Source organism: Medicago sativa, chromosome 8, assembly GCF_051527215.1.
Source record: "Medicago sativa cultivar Bolivia chromosome 8, Bolivia_mono, whole genome shotgun sequence".
Classification (NCBI taxonomy): Eukaryota; Viridiplantae; Streptophyta; class Magnoliopsida; order Fabales; family Fabaceae; genus Medicago; species Medicago sativa.
Window position 1 is genome coordinate 3,465,030 of NC_140756.1, and position 15,201 is coordinate 3,480,230.

The 15,201-nt window shown below is 35.9% G+C and overlaps 1 long non-coding RNA gene across 1 annotated transcript; it reads right to left on the reverse strand.

Annotated features, from left to right (window-relative positions):
- Positions 1-9,874: 9,874 nt before the first annotated feature.
- Positions 9,875-12,864, reverse strand: LOC146896221 (uncharacterized). Its single transcript, XR_015022680.1, has 2 exons — positions 12,643-12,864; positions 9,875-10,617 (listed from the first exon to the last, which is right to left on the reverse strand). It is a non-coding gene; the product is annotated as an uncharacterized LOC146896221 (long non-coding RNA).
- Positions 12,865-15,201: the final 2,337 nt, after the last annotated feature.

Genomic DNA, 15,201 nt, shown 5'->3' on the forward strand with positions numbered 1-15,201 from the left:
AAAATATCCCATGGAAGTCGTAGTTATGTTGTTTACCTATCCAACAAATTGTCACATGCTAAGATTCAATACAAATCGGCCACTTTATGGCCTTCCTAGTAAAAATGGGTCGAAAACGAGCAATGTCCTAAATTAACGAGGAGATTTTCTTAACCTCCATTTTGGCCGAATTTTTAGAGAATGCAAAAATATCCCATGGAAGTCGTAGTTATGTTGTTTACCTATCCAACGAATTGTCACACGCTAAGATTCAATGCAAATCGGCCACATTATGGCCTTCCTAGTAAAAAAGGTCGAAAACGAGTAATGTCCCAAATTAACGAGGAGATTTTCTTAACCTCCATTTTGGCTGAATTTTTAGAGAATGCAAAAATATCCCATGGAAGTCGTAGTTATGTTGTTTACCTATCCAACGAATTGTCACACGCTAAGATTCAATGCAAATCGGCCACATTATGGCCTTCCTAGTAAAAAAGGTCGAAAACGAGTAATGTCCCAAATTAACGAGGAGATTTTCTTAACCTCCATTTTGGCTGAATTTTTAGAGAATGCAAAAATATCCCATGGAAGTCGTAGTTATGTTGTTTACCTATCCAACGAATTGTCACATGCTAAGATTCAATACAAATCGGCCACTTTATGGCCTTCCTAGTAAAAATGTGTCGAAAACGAGTAATGTCCTAAATTAACGAGGAGATTTTCTTAACCTCCATTTTGGCCGAATTTTTAGAGAATGCAAAAATATCTCATGGAAGTCGTAGTTATGTTGTTTACCTATCCAACGAATTGTCACACGGTAAGATTCAATGCAAATCGGCCACATTATGGCCTTCCTAGTAAAAAAGGTCGAAAACGAGTAATGTCCCAAATTAACGAGGAGATTTTCTTAACCTCCATTTTGGCTGAATTTTTAGAGAATGCAAAAATATCCCATGGAAGTCGTAGTTATGTTGTTTACCTATCCAACAAATTGTCACATGCTAAGATTCAATACAAATCGGCAACTTTATGGCCTTCCTAGTAAAAATGGGTCGAAAACGAGCAATGTCCAAAATTAACGAGGAGATTTTCTTAAACTCCATTTTGGCCGTATTTTTAGAGAATGCAAAAATATCCCATGGAAGTCGTAGTTATGTTGTTTACCTATCCAACGAATTGTCACACGCTAAGATTCAATGCAAATCGGCGACATTATGGCCTTCCTAGTAAAAAAGGGTCGAAAACGAGTAATGTCCCAAATTAACGAGGAGATTTTCTTAACCTCCATTTTGGCTGAATTTTTAAAAAATGCAAAAATATCCCATGGAAGTCGTAGCTATGTTGTTTACCTATCCAACGAATTGTCCCATGCTAAGATTCAATACAAACCGGCCACTTTATGGCGTTCCTTATAAAAAAGGGTCGAAAACGAGTAGTGTCCTAAATTAACGAGGGGATTTTCTTAACCTCCTTTTTGGCTAAATTTTTAGAGAATGCAAAAATATCCCATGGAAGTCGTAGTTATGTTGTTTACCTATCCAACGAATTGTCACATGCTAAGATTCAATACAAATCGGCCACTTTATGGCCTTCCTAGTAAAAATGGGTCGAAAACGAATGTCCTAAATTAACGAGGAGATTTTCTTAACCTCCATTTTGGCCGAATTTTTAGAGAATGCAAAAATATCCCATGGAAGTCGTAGTTATGTTGTTTACCTATCCAACGAATTGTCACACGCTAAGATTCTATGCAAATCGGCCACATTATGGCCTTCCTAGTAAAAAAGGGTCGAAAACGAGTAATGTCCCAAATTAACGAGGAGATTTTCTTAACCTCCATTTTGGCTGAATTTTTAAAAAATGCAAAAATATCCCATGGAAGTCGTAGCTATGTTGTTTACCTATCCAACGAATTGTCCCATGCTAAGATTCAATACAAACCGGCCACTTTATGGCCTTCCTTATAAAAAAGGGTCGAAAACGGGTAATGTCCTAAATTAACGAGGGGATTTTCTTAACCTCCATTTTGGCTAAATTTTTAGAGAATGCAAAAATATCCCATGGAAGTCGTAGTTATGTTGTTTACCTATCCAACAAATTGTCACATGCTAAGATTCAATACAAATCGGCCACTTTATGGCCTTCCTAGTAAAAATGGGTCGAAAACGAGCAATGTCCAAAATTAACGAGGAGATTTTCTTAAACTCCATTTTGGCCGTATTTTTAGAGAATGCAAAAATATCCCATGGAAGTCGTAGTTATGTTGTTTACCTATCCAACGAATTGTCACACGCTAAGATTCAATGCAAATCGGAGACATTATGGCCTTCCTAGTAAAAAAGGGTCGAAAACGAGTAATGTCCCAAATTAACGAGGAGATTTTCTTAACCTCCATTTTGGCTGAATTTTTAAAAAATGCAAAAATATCCCATGGAAGTCGTAGCTATGTTGTTTACCTATCCAACGAATTGTCCCATGCTAAGATTCAATACAAACCGGCCACTTTATGGCGTTCCTTATAAAAAAGGGTCGAAAACGAGTAGTGTCCTAAATTAACGAGGGGATTTTCTTAACCTCCTTTTTGGCTAAATTTTTAGAGAATGCAAAAATATCCCATGGAAGTCGTAGTTATGTTGTTTACCTATCCAACGAATTGTCACATGCTAAGATTCAATACAAATCGGCCACTTTATGGCCTTCCTAGTAAAAATGGGTCGAAAACGAATGTCCTAAATTAACGAGGAGATTTTCTTAACCTCCATTTTGGCCGAATTTTTAGAGAATGCAAAAATATCCCATGGAAGTCGTAGTTATGTTGTTTACCTATCCAACGAATTGTCACACGCTAAGATTCTATGCAAATCGGCCACATTATGGCCTTCCTAGTAAAAAAGGGTCGAAAACGAGTAATGTCCCAAATTAACGAGGAGATTTTCTTAACCTCCATTTTGGCTGAATTTTTAAAAAATGCAAAAATATCCCATGGAAGTCGTAGCTATGTTGTTTACCTATCCAACGAATTGTCCCATGCTAAGATTCAATACAAACCGGCCACTTTATGGCCTTCCTTATAAAAAAGGGTCGAAAACGGGTAATGTCCTAAATTAACGAGGGGATTTTCTTAACCTCCATTTTGGCTAAATTTTTAGAGAATGCAAAAATATCCCATGGAAGTCGTAGTTATGTTGTTTACCTATCCAACAAATTGTCACATGCTAAGATTCAATACAAATCGGCCACTTTATGGCCTTCCTAGTAAAAATGGGTCGAAAACGAGCAATGTCCAAAATTAACGAGGAGATTTTCTTAAACTCCATTTTGGCCGTATTTTTAGAGAATGCAAAAATATCCCATGGAAGTCGTAGTTATGTTGTTTACCTATCCAACGAATTGTCACACGCTAAGATTCTATGCAAATCGGCCACATTATGGCCTTCCTAGTAAAAAAGGGTCGAAAACGAGTAATGTCCCAAATTAACGAGGAGATTTTCTTAACCTCCATTTTGGCTGAATTTTTAAAAAATGCAAAAATATCCCATGGAAGTCGTAGCTATGTTGTTTACCTATCCAACGAATTGTCCCATGCTAAGATTCAATACAAACCGGCCACTTTATGGCCTTCCTTATAAAAAAGGGTCGAAAACGGGTAATGTCCTAAATTAACGAGGGGATTTTCTTAACCTCCATTTTGGCTAAATTTTTAGAGAATGCAAAAATATCCCATGGAAGTCGTAGTTATGTTGTTTACCTATCCAACAAATTGTCACATGCTAAGATTCAATACAAATCGGCCACTTTATGGCCTTCCTAGTAAAAATGGGTCGAAAACGAGCAATGTCCAAAATTAACGAGGAGATTTTCTTAAACTCCATTTTGGCCGTATTTTTAGAGAATGCAAAAATATCCCATGGAAGTCGTAGTTATGTTGTTTACCTATCCAACGAATTGTCACACGCTAAGATTCAATGCAAATCGGAGACATTATGGCCTTCCTAGTAAAAAAGGGTCGAAAACGAGTAATGTCCCAAATTAACGAGGAGATTTTCTTAACCTCCATTTTGGCTGAATTTTTAAAAAATGCAAAAATATCCCATGGAAGTCGTAGCTATGTTGTTTACCTATCCAACGAATTGTCCCATGCTAAGATTCAATACAAACCGGCCACTTTATGGCGTTCCTTATAAAAAAGGGTCGAAAACGAGTAGTGTCCTAAATTAACGAGGGGATTTTCTTAACCTCCTTTTTGGCTAAATTTTTAGAGAATGCAAAAATATCCCATGGAAGTCGTAGTTATGTTGTTTACCTATCCAACAAATTGTCACATGCTAAGATTCAATACAAATCGGCCACTTTATGGCCTTCCTAGTAAAAATGGGTCGAAAACGAATGTCCTAAATTAACGAGGAGATTTTCTTAACCTCCATTTTGGCCGAATTTTTAGAGAATGCAAAAATATCCCATGGAAGTCGTAGTTATGTTGTTTACCTATCCAACGAATTGTCACACGCTAAGATTCTATGCAAATCGGCCACATTATGGCCTTCCTAGTAAAAAAGGGTCGAAAACGAGTAATGTCCCAAATTAACGAGGAGATTTTCTTAACCTCCATTTTGGCTGAATTTTTAAAAAATGCAAAAATATCCCATGGAAGTCGTAGCTATGTTGTTTACCTATCCAACGAATTGTCCCATGCTAAGATTCAATACAAACCGGCCACTTTATGGCCTTCCTTATAAAAAAGGGTCGAAAACGGGTAATGTCCTAAATTAACGAGGGGATTTTCTTAACCTCCATTTTGGCTAAATTTTTAGAGAATGCAAAAATATCCCATGGAAGTCGTAGTTATGTTGTTTACCTATCCAACAAATTGTCACATGCTAAGATTCAATACAAATCGGCCACTTTATGGCCTTCCTAGTAAAAATGGGTCGAAAACGAGCAATGTCCAAAATTAACGAGGAGATTTTCTTAAACTCCATTTTGGCCGTATTTTTAGAGAATGCAAAAATATCCCATGGAAGTCGTAGTTATGTTGTTTACCTATCCAACGAATTGTCACACGCTAAGATTCAATGCAAATCGGAGACATTATGGCCTTCCTAGTAAAAAAGGGTCGAAAACGAGTAATGTCCCAAATTAACGAGGAGATTTTCTTAACCTCCATTTTGGCTGAATTTTTAAAAAATGCAAAAATATCCCATGGAAGTCGTAGCTATGTTGTTTACCTATCCAACGAATTGTCCCATGCTAAGATTCAATACAAACCGGCCACTTTATGGCGTTCCTTATAAAAAAGGGTCGAAAACGAGTAGTGTCCTAAATTAACGAGGGGATTTTCTTAACCTCCATTTTGGCTAAATTTTTAGAGAATGCAAAAATATCCCATGGAAGTCGTAGTTATGTTGTTTACCTATCCAACGAATTGTCACATGCTAAGATTCAATGCAAATCGGCCACTTTATGGCCTTCCTAGTAAAAATGGGTCGAAAACGAGCAATGTCCTAAATTAACGAGGAGATTTTCTTAACCTCCATTTTGGCCGAATTTTTAGAGAATGCAAAAATATCCCATGGAAGTCGTAGTTATGTTGTTTACCTATCCAACGAATTGTCACACGCTAAGATTCTATGCAAATCGGCCACATTATGGCCTTCCTAGTAAAAAAGGGTCGAAAACGAGTAATGTCCCAAATTAACGAGGAGATTTTCTTAACCTCCATTTTGGCTGAATTTTTAAAAAATGCAAAAATATCCCATGGAAGTCGTAGCTATGTTGTTTACCTATCCAACGAATTGTCCCATGCTAAGATTCAATACAAACCGGCCACTTTATGGCCTTCCTTATAAAAAAGGGTCGAAAACGAGTAATGTCCTAAATTAACGAGGGGATTTTCTTAACCTCCATTTTGGCTAAATTTTTAGAGAATGCAAAAATATCCCATGGAAGTCGTAGTTATGTTGTTTACCTATCCAACAAATTGTCACATGCTAAGATTCAATACAAATCGGCCACTTTATGGCCTTCCTTGTAAAAATGGGTCGAAAACGAGCAATGTTCAAAATTAACGAGGAGATTTTCTTAAACTCCATTTTGGCCGTATTTTTAGAGAATGCAAAAATATCCCATGGAAGTCGTAGTTATGTTGTTTACCTATCCAACGAATTGTCACACGCTAAGATTCAATGCAAATCATCGACATTATGGCCTTCCTAGTAAAAAAGGGTCGAAAACGAGTAATGTCCCAAATTAACGAGGAGATTTTCTTAACCTCCATTTTGGCTGAATTTTTAAAAAATGCAAAAATATCCCATGGAAGTCGTAGCTATGTTGTTTACCTATCCAACGAATTGTCCCATGCTAAGATTCAATACAAACCGGCCACTTTATGGCGTTCCTTATAAAAAAGGGTCGAAAACGAGTAGTGTCCTAAATTAACGAGGGGATTTTCTTAACCTCCATTTTGGCTAAATTTTTAGAGAATGCAAAAATATCCCATGGAAGTCGTAGTTATGTTGTTTACCTATCCAACGAATTGTCACATGCTAAGATTCAATGCAAATCGGCCACTTTATGGCCTTCCTAGTAAAAATGGGTCGAAAACGAGCAATGTCCTAAATTAACGAGGAGATTTTCTTAACCTCCATTTTGGCCGAATTTTTAGAGAATGCAAAAATATCCCATGGAAGTCGTAGTTATGTTGTTTACCTATCCAACGAATTGTCACACGCTAAGATTCTATGCAAATCGGCCACATTATGGCCTTCCTAGTAAAAAAGGGTCGAAAACGAGTAATGTCCCAAATTAACGAGGAGATTTTCTTAACCTCCATTTTGGCTGAATTTTTAAAAAATGCAAAAATATCCCATGGAAGTCGTAGCTATGTTGTTTACCTATCCAACGAATTGTCCCATGCTAAGATTCAATACAAACCGGCCACTTTATGGACTTCCTTATAAAAAAGGGTCGAAAACGAGTAATGTCCTAAATTAACGAGGGGATTTTCTTAACCTCCATTTTGGCTAAATTTTTAGAGAATGCAAAAATATCCCATGGAAGTCGTAGTTATGTTGTTTACCTATCCAACGAATTGTCACACGCTAAGATTCAATGCAAATCGGCCACATTATGGCCTTCCTAGTAAAAAAGGTCGAAAACGAGTAATGTCCCAAATTAACGAGGAGATTTTCTTAACCTCCATTTTGGCTGAATTTTTAGAGAATGCAAAAATATCCCATGGAAGTCGTAGTTATGTTGTTTACCTATCCAACGAATTGTCACACGCTAAGATTCAATGCAAATCGGCCACATTATGGCCTTCCTAGTAAAAAAGGTCGAAAACGAGTAATGTCCCAAATTAACGAGGAGATTTTCTTAACCTCCATTTTGGCTAAATTTTTAGAGAATGCAAAAATATCCCATGGAAGTCGTAGTTATGTTGTTTACCTATCCAACGAATTGTCACATGCTAAGATTCAATACAAATCGGCCACTTTATGGCCTTCCTAGTAAAAATGGGTCGAAAACGAGCAATGTCCTAAATTAACGAGGAGATTTTCTTAACCTCCATTTTGGCCGAATTTTTAGAGAATGCAAAAATATCCCATGGAAGTCGTAGTTATGTTGTTTACCTATCCAACGAATTGTCACACGCTAAGATTCTATGCAAATCGGCCACATTATGGCCTTCCTAGTAAAAAAGGGTCGAAAACGAGTAATGTCCCAAATTAACGAGGAGATTTTCTTAACCTCCATTTTGGCTGAATTTTTAAAAAATGCAAAAATATCCCATGGAAGTCGTAGCTATGTTGTTTACCTATCCAACGAATTGTCCCATGCTAAGATTCAATACAAACCGGCCACTTTATGGCCTTCCTTATAAAAAAGGGTCGAAAACGAGTAATGTCCTAAATTAACGAGGGGATTTTCTTAACCTCCATTTTGGCTAAATTTTTAGAGAATGCAAAAATATCCCATGGAAGTCGTAGTTATGTTGTTTACCTATCCAACAAATTGTCACATGCTAAGATTCAATACAAATCGGCCACTTTATGGCCTTCCTAGTAAAAATGGGTCGAAAACGAGCAATGTCCAAAATTAACGAGGAGATTTTCTTAAACTCCATTTTGGCCGTATTTTTAGAGAATGCAAAAATATCCCATGGAAGTCGTAGTTATGTTGTTTACCTATCCAACGAATTGTCACACGCTAAGATTCAATGCAAATCGGCGACATTATGGCCTTCCTAGTAAAAAAGGGTCGAAAACGAGTAATGTCCCAAATTAACGAGGAGATTTTCTTAACCTCCATTTTGGCTGAATTTTTAAAAAATGCAAAAATATCCCATGGAAGTCGTAGCTATGTTGTTTACCTATCCAACGAATTGTCCCATGCTAAGATTCAATACAAACCGGCCACTTTATGGCGTTCCTTATAAAAAAGGGTCGAAAACGAGTAGTGTCCTAAATTAACGAGGGGATTTTCTTAACCTCCATTTTGGCTAAATTTTTAGAGAATGCAAAAATATCCCATGGAAGTCGTAGTTATGTTGTTTACCTATCCAACGAATTGTCACATGCTAAGATTCAATACAAATCGGCCACTTTATGGCCTTCCTAGTAAAAATGGGTCGAAAACGAGCAATGTCCTAAATTAACGAGGAGATTTTCTTAACCTCCATTTTGGCCGAATTTTTAGAGAATGCTAAAATATCCCATGGAAGTCGTAGTTATGTTGTTTACCTATCCAACGAATTGTCACACGCTAAGATTCTATGCAAATCGGCCACATTATGGCCTTCCTAGTAAAAAAGGGTCGAAAACGAGTAATGTCCCAAATTAACGAGGAGATTTTCTTAACCTCCATTTTGGCTGAATTTTTAAAAAATGCAAAAATATCCCATGGAAGTCGTAGCTATGTTGTTTACCTATCCAACGAATTGTCCCATGCTAAGATTCAATACAAACCGGCCACTTTATGGACTTCCTTATAAAAAAGGGTCGAAAACGAGTAATGTCCTAAATTAACGAGGGGATTTTCTTAACCTCCATTTTGGCTAAATTTTTAGAGAATGCAAAAATATCCCATGGAAGTCGTAGTTATGTTGTTTACCTATCCAACGAATTGTCACACGCTAAGATTCAATGCAAATCGGCCACATTATGGCCTTCCTAGTAAAAATGGGTCGAAAACGAGCAATGTCCTAAATTAACGAGGAGATTTTCTTAACCTCCATTTTGGCTGAATTTTTAGAGAATGCAAAAATATCCCATGGAAGTCGTAGTTATGTTGTTTACCTATCCAACGAATTGTCACACGCTAAGATTCAATGCAAATCGGCCTCATTATGGCCTTCCTAGTAAAAAAGGTCGAAAACGAGTAATGTCCCAAATTAACGAGGAGATTTTCTTAACCTCCATTTTGGCTGAATTTTTAGAGAATGCAAAAATATCCCATGGAAGTCGTAGTTATGTTGTTTACCTATCCAACGAATTGTCACATGCTAAGATTCAATACAAATCGGCCACTTTATGGCCTTCCTACACTACTACAAAATACCCCCTTTAATAGCACTCATTTTGGCTCTTAATAGCGCTTCTCAAGCGCTAAGAAAGCCCCCGCTATAAAAGGTCAGAAGCCTATAATAGCGCTTTCCAAACGCTATTAAATAGCAACACGACAATAGTGCTTTCAGAAAAGCGCTAATATAGCCTTATTCTAGTGCTATTAAAGTAGCTTTTCTAACAGTTGTTTCTTAACACTTTCTGAGAAGCGCTATCGTAGCCTTTCTACTCAAATAGGGGTTTCTTAGCGTTTTACTAAAAGCGCTAATAAAAGTTGCGTATTTTTTTTTTTAAATTTGTAACCAAAAATGCTATAATTAAACGTTATAATGAGATACTGAAATATGAATATAGCAAATTACATTCATGATAATCTCATTACAAATTAATCATAAACTTAATTATGAATGTCATAATACTAGTCAATCCACAATTGCCAATAAAAAAAAGCTCCTAAAAGCAGCCACAATTTTTTTTTTTTAAGCAATGAAGATGTAATCAGAGAGATTACTATCTTCAGAATTCGTTCCATAAAAAGATAAAAGTACAAAATAAAGATGAAGATGAGGGGGGACATAAGACCAAAACCCTCCAAAAAGTACTAAGAGAATCTAAAGTTTGGGAAACCAGTCTTGTTCCTAGCAAATTCTACCAAAATCTGAGGAGGCAAATCATTGTACCAGAAATGTGAGGATAAAGCAAGACCAATGTTAGCTAATATGTCTGCACATTTGTTACCCTCTCTATATATATGAGTAACCTGAAATCTGAAGCTATTCAACAAAAACAAACAGTTATCCTACCTATTTCTTAAGCTCCAAGGAACTATCTTAGGGGACTTGAAAGCTAATTGAACTATCTTAGTTGCTTTTAATCATCAAGCTGATCATATAAGTGAAAAAAAGTTAGTCCCTCAAAACTCAAGTCGAAATAGAGGGAATCAGTCTTTGCCATACAAACTTAAAACAGTTGTGTGAGTAACAATTGAGCTAGTATTTGGGACATACCTTAAAAAAATGGAACGATACAAGCCTCTGTTGTGAAAGTGATTGACCAAATCCAATAAGTTAAGTTGTATCTGCACACATGTTGAATGGGTTAATTGATGATCCTTTGACATATATAAACTAATGGATCAGGGAACATAATTCAGTGGTACAATTGTGAGCGACTGACCAGACTTAATCTCACAACAACACTGAATAAAGCACATTAACGACAGTAATTGTCTGCAAAAATACGGTGCATCAAACTTTTATTCTAGATCAACTACGTATGTGGCAACTATGCTTTGACAGTGTTGCACAATAATTGGTTGAATTCTTTGGATATAGATCAGATGACTCAAATTTTAATTTAAAATTTTTGATCTATTGAACTTAAACATGATCAGGTGCATGATGTTTATTCAACAATTTCAACTTACCAAGTGCAAAGAATTCAAATTCCTTCATAATTATGGGGTACTAAAGTTCAAGTGTGGTATGACTTTTGCCTTTATTAGTTGAACTTGAAACCAAATTCGGTACAATGTATCAAGCAAAAAAAAGAAAAAAAACCAATTGTAGAGCACTTCATTATTGTCCCAAATTCACATCAAAGAAATTTTAGAACTAAAAACACATCATATAGACTTATTACCAAAGTTTGACTCAATTCAATAGTAGTAATGCATATACATTGATGCTAAGTCCTATAAAAAGATATAGGTCACTAAAAACATCACCCCCTGACTGAAATCTAAAAACTGCATATATCGGCATGACTCAAATAAATATAAATATATTTACATTAGTACTTAGTTTGATCTAAACTAAATGAGCACCACGTACAATTATACTTTGAAAATGGAAACAAAAATTAACTAGCTAAACTTTAAGGTATTATAATAAGTAGTATCTAACAAAGCTGCAAAAACACTCCCCCACCTACCCATTTACATGTCTTCAAGTCATTTGAAACCACAATAAAGCTGTTAAGTAAGTGTACCATTTACATTCTAATTATTTTAAGTAGACATGGTTAATTCAAATTGACATGTATTAGCAAGTTGTTATTGGTTCCAAACATGAGCTAAATATAACAAAGGATGATATCATATCATATAGCATAACTTTGTGTTGGTTAACGACTGAAAAAAAAAGCTATCAATTTACTATAATCTGAAACATCATAGCAGCCACAAATTTCAGTATCCATGGTGATATCAATTTATCATACAACAGCGGCAAATTCGAATTCGAATATCCAACAATGCTATCAATTTTCTGTGGTTTACTACCCAAAGAATCTGAAACATTTTTCAACATAGAAAAACAAATAAACTTCTCTTTTTTCTTAACAAGAAAATCTATAAAGTCTTATATGAAATATTAGTGCCTAAAGTGAATATGTAAGGTCCATTATGATACCCTGCCAATCACATGTACATTATGAAATCGCCTCCTTGGTATACACCAGAATAAATTACCTTTAAAGAGAATTAAAGAACTGCATGTTAGTGGCTTCAAAAGGATTTGAATTTGGATTCTTTATTTTGTTAGTTCTACTAAATTGGTTCATGTCCCTGCCATATTTCTTTCAATGCAAATCATAGTATTCATCCATTCTAACTAATACTAAACTAAGAATTTGTAAAGATAGGTAAGAAATAATAATTCAAATGACTTTAAAGTATAATGATATTATTAGTGGTGATGGAATCCAAGCTATTGCCTTATGAAGTAGCATCTATCTAACGAGTTCCCAAATTGAATAAATGTGAAAATAGAACTACCAAAAGTTTCAAGAGTCATAAATGAACAGAACATAAGACATATAAACACTCATTCCTAGTGTTCATCTCAAATTTTCATTAGTTAAAAGAAAACATGTTAAATAAAACTAAAAATTACCAAACAGTATGACTCATAGAACTCTCAATTTACCATCAAGAAAAGTAACATGTGGAGGTAAAGGAGTTACTACCTTTCATGACCTAAAGTCTAAGATATTAGACATTAAACAGCAAATCTCAAATAATAGGTTCAAACTAACTCAGCAAATCACGCATTTGAAACTCATCAAAACATGTGATAAAAATCTGATGCTAATTTGTGCTTACATAAATATGACAAGTCTTTTGTTCGTCGCAGGAAAACGCTCATGCAACAGCTTGGTTATAGGGTTCATGGCCGCTTTGCTCCGCCTCCACCACAAATCACAATGCATTTCTCCCCGCGATGATGGCCAGTACAACCACTACACTCATCTGGGATGCTCGAACGCATTTGGGGCAGACAACTACCGCTCCACTCTAGTGCAATCGCGACCGCTACAACGGATATTGACAACAGAGGCTTACATAACACTACAATAAACAACAACTTATGTAAGTAATTACTACTAACAACTTGTATTCTCCTGATACAAGGAAAAATAAAGACAACAAAAAAAGCTCAATTCAAATTCATCTCCCACAAATATCACTACTTATGCAGTCCATTTAACACAGTCACTAATATGCCTACACATCCTATGAAGCATGAAATCTGATATAAACATGAGACACACGACACTGACACGGTAACGCTACTAATATAAAAAAGAGGCACACAATAAGGCTGTAATTAGTAGCTAAGCACAGATTAATAAAATAACACAACTAGAAAGAAACCAAGCAAAATGTCATATTAAAATACAGATCATCGTAACCCATGATGAAACACAAAATCATAAAATAAATCAACAAAAAAAACAATACCCAATTGAAAAAAAAATTACCCCAAATTTTAATAGGTGGGTGACGAGGGTTCAATCGAAGTTTGTAGTTTTCTAGGTTCAATCATCAACCAATTGATTGAATTCTAGGTTCAATCGAATTCTAGGACAAAGCATTGAGTTCACCTTGGTTCAATCGAATTCTAAGTTCAATTGATTTCTGTTTTAGGTTTTCTAGGTCCATTGAGTTTGTGAGTGACGGTGAGTGAGAAGGATTGACGAGTTTGTGAGTGACGGGGGTTTGTGAGTGACGGTGATTGAGAAAGCGGATAGCAATTTCGGAGTCTGTGAGTGAGAAGGAAGTTTGGTTGGTTGACGATGAATGAAGATTAGACTTTTGGGTAGGGATTATTGGGTTTGGATTTCTGAAGTGAGAACGAAGATTGGATTTTTGGGTTTCTGGATTTGGAGTTGCAAGATGTAGGTGGAGTTGTATTTTTGAGTGTTTGTGTTTCTGGGTTTGGTGAGTGAAAGGCCGAAACTGTGTTTTGTGAGTTATAAGGGAAAGTGAAAGTAATTTAAGCGAAGATGACTTTTTTTCTTCAAGGGCAACAATAGCACTTTCTTAAAAGCGCTAACTAAGGTGTAGTAACTAATAGCGTTTGTGCAAAGCGCTATCCAACTGTACTCAAATAATAGCGTTTTCACGAAAGCGCTAAGTAACACTCGTGTGTTTTATTTTTAATAGCGTTTTTAAGAAAGTGCTATTGAATTGGCGCTATTAAAGCTTAAAATTGTGGTAGTGCTAGTAAAAATGTGTCGAAAATGAGTAATGTCCTAAATTAACGAGGAGATTTTCTTAACCTCCATTTTGGCCGAATTTTTAGAGAATGCAAAAATATCTCATGGAAGTCGTAGTTATGTTGTTTACCTATCCAACGAATTGTCACACGCTAAGATTCAATGCAAATCGGCCACATTATGGCCTTCCTAGTAAAAAAGGTCGAAAACGAGTAATGTCCCAAATTAACGAGGAGATTTTCTTAACCTCCATTTTGGCTGAATTTTTAGAGAATGCAAAAATATCCCATGGAAGTCGTAGTTATGTTGTTTACCTATCCAACAAATTGTCACATGCTAAGATTCAATACAAATCGGCCACTTTATGGCCTTCCTAGTAAAAATGGGTCGAAAACGAGCAATGTCCAAAATTAACGAGGAGATTTTCTTAAACTCCATTTTGGCCGTATTTTTAGAGAATGCAAAAATATCCCATGGAAGTCGTAGTTATGTTGTTTACCTATCCAACGAATTGTCACACGCTAAGATTCAATGCAAATCGGCGACATTATGGCCTTCCTAGTAAAAAAGGGTCGAAAACGAGTAATGTCCCAAATTAACGAGGAGATTTTCTTAACCTCCATTTTGGCTGAATTTTTAAAAAATGCAAAAATATCCCATGGAAGTCGTAGCTATGTTGTTTACCTATCCAACGAATTGTCCCATGCTAAGATTCAATACAAACCGGCCACTTTATGGCGTTCCTTATAAAAAAGGGTCGAAAACGAGTAGTGTCCTAAATTAACGAGGGGATTTTCTTAACCTCCATTTTGGCTAAATTTTTAGAGAATGCAAAAATATCCCATGGAAGTCGTAGTTATGTTGTTTACCTATCCAACGAATTGTCACATGCTAAGATTCAATACAAATCGGCCACTTTATGGCCTTCCTAGTAAAAATGGGTCGAAAACGAGCAATGTCCTAAATTAACGAGGAGATTTTCTTAACCTCCATTTTGGCCGAATTTTTAGAGAATGCAAAAATATCCCATGGAAGTCGTAGTTATGTTGTTTACCTATCCAACGAATTGTCACACGCTAAGATTCTATGCAAATCGGCCACATTATGGCCTTCCTAGTAAAAAAGGGTCGAAAACGAGTAATGTCCCAAATTAACGAGGAGA